The sequence below is a fragment of the Pinus tabuliformis genome, chromosome 5_2 (assembly GCF_031772625.1).
Source record: "Pinus tabuliformis cultivar Carrire ecotype Pingquan chromosome 5_2, CPIR1, whole genome shotgun sequence".
NCBI classification, from domain to species: Eukaryota; Viridiplantae; Streptophyta; class Pinopsida; order Pinales; family Pinaceae; genus Pinus; species Pinus tabuliformis.
In genome coordinates this window covers 512,313,396-512,317,593 of record NC_142306.1, presented here as the reverse complement: position 1 = coordinate 512,317,593, position 4,198 = coordinate 512,313,396, and positions in this window count along the sequence as shown.

Here is a 4,198-nt window from a genome sequence, read left to right as displayed (position 1 = left end):
GTTCACCTAGTGTGGGCTATGTCTCTAGGTCCTAGTGTCAAGAGTGGGGAGGCCGCTTCATTAATGCTACAAGATGATGATATACATGGCATGTTCTTTGTCATTACAAGGATGACTACCCTCAAATACAATGGCATGTCTCTCCACGAGACGTTCTCAGGAACTCTCACTCATATGGGCAAATCCCCTCAAGAAGAGTGGCATGTATCTCCATGAGATGTCCTATATGAACGTTCTTGATCTCTATCCTTCCACTGCTCGCCATCTTCTTTCACCACCATAATCGATCTCGCAGATCTCCCACTAAACAGGGTCTACCACAGGCATCCCCTTGAAGCCAAAACAGCTCTGATACCAAATTTAGGTTTTAACCCTGTACAGAACTTACCTACATACGAATTCTAAAACACAAAAAAATAAACAATGTGGAGCATAACACATAAAACACATATACATAGAGATTTTCCCACTAGATCCCAAAACGGGGACTACCAGCTTGATTTTTCATTATGTTCCTTTCAATGTTACAATACATATTTATACATGCCGAAGCATCCAATACCATGGACCGAAAACCATCGCGTCCAAAACCATGGACCAAAAACCATAGGTAGGTTCGCCCAACCTAATATAGGGTCCAAAAAAAAATTTCCCGGGGCGCTGCCCCAGACCTCGTAGAGGGGGGCTACCCACCCCCCTCAAACCCCCCCTATGACCCCCTGCTGCGCAATCGGTGCAACGAAGGGGGGGCTCCGCCCCCCCCCCCCCCCCCCCCCCCCCCCCTCCCCCAACCCCCTAGTTCACTACGTCGGTTAGTCGTCGAAAGAATATAACACAACCCAACATTCTCCCACTTGTTGTTTTCTTTCCACAAGAGAGCTTAGTCATTTTTCTAGCCCTGAAACGCCCATTGTTTCTCTATGCCAGGAGAACTTCTCAGAGCTCACAGATTTTGTCAATGCATTTGTAATATTCTTCAAAGTGTCCATCTTTACCAGCAACACCTTTTCGTATTCTATCATATCCCTCACAAAGTGATACTAAACATCAATGTGCTTTGTCTTTGAATGATAAGCAGGGTTCTTTGCCAAGAAAATTGCACTTTGGTTGTCACAGTCTATCCTTATAGCTCCCTGTACAAACCCCATACTTGAACACAATCTCTGCATCCAAACTACTTCCTTGCTTGCATGAGTGGCTGCCTTCTGCCTCTGTAGTTGATAGTGCCACTACAAATTGTTTCTTACTCATCCACCTGACTGCACCTCCAAATATGTTAAACACATACCCACTTGTAGATCTTCTCTTATCCAAATCTCCAGCCCAATCTACATCAACAAAGCCACGAATGTCCAAAACTCTATCCAATCCTGGTCTTCCTTGGTAGCACAAAACATAATCTCTAGTGCCACGCAAATACCTGAAAACCCGCTTCACTGTTGTCCAATGCTCCTTCCCTAGTTTTGACATAAATCTGCTCAATACTCCCACTGCATGTGCAATGTCTGGTCTAGTACGGACCATTTCATACATCAGGCTACTGACTGTACTTGCATATGGAACACGAGACATATCCTCTTCCTCTTCTTGTGCCTTGGGACACTGTTCAGTAGATAACTTTACACCTACAGGAATAGGAACCTTCATCGGTTTACTATCCTACATATTAAACCTCTGCAGCATTATCTCGACATACTTCCTCTGTTTTAACCAAAGCCTCCTCTTTGCCTGATCTCTTTTAATTTCCATGCCCAAAATATAGTTTGCAGCACCAAGATCTTTCATGTCGAATTTGGAGGACAATTGGGTCTTCAAATCATAGATAATTTCTTTGTCATTTCCAACCAGCAACATATCATCCACATACAAGACCAGATAAATAACACAGTCACCAATTAATTTAAAATACACACAGTGACCTGCATTGCTTCTGGTGAAGCCAAGTCCCCATATAAATGTATCAAATTTCTGATACCACATCCTTGGTGACTGTTTTAACCCATACAGAGACTTCTTTAACTTGCATACCAATTCCTTCTTACCCTTCACCACAAAGCCTTCAGGTTGCTTCATGTAGAACTCCTCTTCCAGATCCCCGTAAAGAAATGTTGTCTTCACATCCATCTATTCTTCCTCAAAATCAAAAGCAGCAACAACAAATAAAACCAACCTTATAAAAGTTACCTTGGCAACAAGAGAAAAAATATCACCAAAATCAATTCCTAGCATCTAGGAATAACCTTTTGCTACCAACCGAGCTTTGTATTTCTCCACCTTTCCTTCTGCATATGTCTTCTTCTTGAACACCCATTTGCTGCCAATGGGTTTCCTTCTAGCTGGCAACTCCACCAGATCCCAAGCCCCATTTTTGTGCAAAGATGCCACTTCATCAACCATGGCCTCTTTCCAGAGTTTTCCATCCTTTGAATCTACTGCTTCCTTCACAGTTCTGGGATCATCATCAGTAATAGATAAAGCAAAATTTGAACAGAAAGCAGATGGACTATACCTTTCTGGCTGCCTTCTTTCTCGAACTGATCTTCTTACACCCAGAGTTTGTGGCTCTTCATCTTCTGATTCCTCCTCTGCTGTAGAGTTTGATTCTTCCTCCTTTAGCTCAAACTCTATCTTCTCAGGTTCCTTTGGTTGGACTTCATGTTTAATAACATCTTTCACCTCTCTGAACACCACATCTCGGTTGTACACAACCTTCCTTGTTGCTGGGTTCCAAAGCTTATAACCCTTTAAACCATCCTTATACCCAATAAAGATGCACTTTTCAGATTTACTATCCAACTTGGTTCGTTTCTCATTTGGAACATGTACATATGCATCACATCCAAATACCCTCAGATGTGAAAGAGAGGGTTTCTTACCAGTCCATACCTCTTGTGGAGTTTTATCGTCCAACGCTGATGAAGGTGATCTATTGAGCAGGTAACATGTTGTCTCCACCGCCTCTGCCCAAAATTCTTGTCCTAACCCGACACCATTGAGCATGCTTCTTGCCCTTTCCATCAACATCTTGTTCATTCTTTTTATAACTCCATGTTGCTGAGGTGTATATGGAGTAGTCTTCTGTCGTGCTATACCAGACTTCTTATAGAATTCTTCAAATTCCTTACTGCAAAACTCTCCACCGTTATCTGTCCTCAGCACCTTTATCTTCTTCTCTGTCTGGTTTTCCACCAGAGCCTTAAATTCTTTAAACCTATCAAAGACTTCATATTTCTTCGTAAGGAAATATATCCATGTATTCCTTGAGAAGTCATCTATAAATGATACATAGTACACAGACTTACCCAGTGATGGAACCTTCACAGGTCCAAACACATCACTGTGCACAAGCTCTAATATTTGTTTCGCCCTCTTACCACCAGAGGGGAAACGCGATTCTGCTTCCCATATACACAATTTTCATAGAAATCAAAATCCAGAGAGCTATTACTCATACCTTCTGCCATACCTTTACCATGAAGTATTCGAAGGCCCTTCTTTCATATATGTCCAAGCCTTTGATGCCACAGCATGGTCTTCTCTCCAGAGAACACTAGATTTTCTACTCCACTTTCAGGAACCACAGAACTGTTGCACCCATCAACAACAATGCTACCTTGCAGCTTGTACAGAGTTCCAGTCCAAACTCCCCGCATCAATACCAGTGCTCCTCGAACCATCTTGCAGGTATCCTTCTCGAACACTGTTTTTACACCTGCATCATCCAACTTGCTTACAGAAATCAGATTTCTAGCTAATGCAGGAATATGCAGAACACCTGGAAGTGTTCTAACCCTTCCACCTTGAAACTTCAACTTTACTTGTCCGCGACCAATGATTCTAGCCTTCCTATCATACCCTAAGAAGACATCACCACCATTGTATTTATCATACTCGCAGAACCACTCTCTATGGGGAGTGAAGTGAAAGGATGCACTTGATTCAATCAACCATGACTCATGATCTACATGTGTACTTGAAGAAGCCAAGTACACATCCCCACCTTCATCTGAGGTGGTTTTCGCCTCTGCAGAAGGAGCATCATCAGATCTCTTTCCTTTATCAGGAGCTTTAGATTTACAGTCCCTTTTGTAGTGCCCTTCCTTTCCGCATTTCCAGCACGCCACCTTTACATGTTTTCCAGGAGATTTAGATCTCCCTATTAGTGTCTAAATCTACCTCAGGCTTAGAAAGGTAGGAT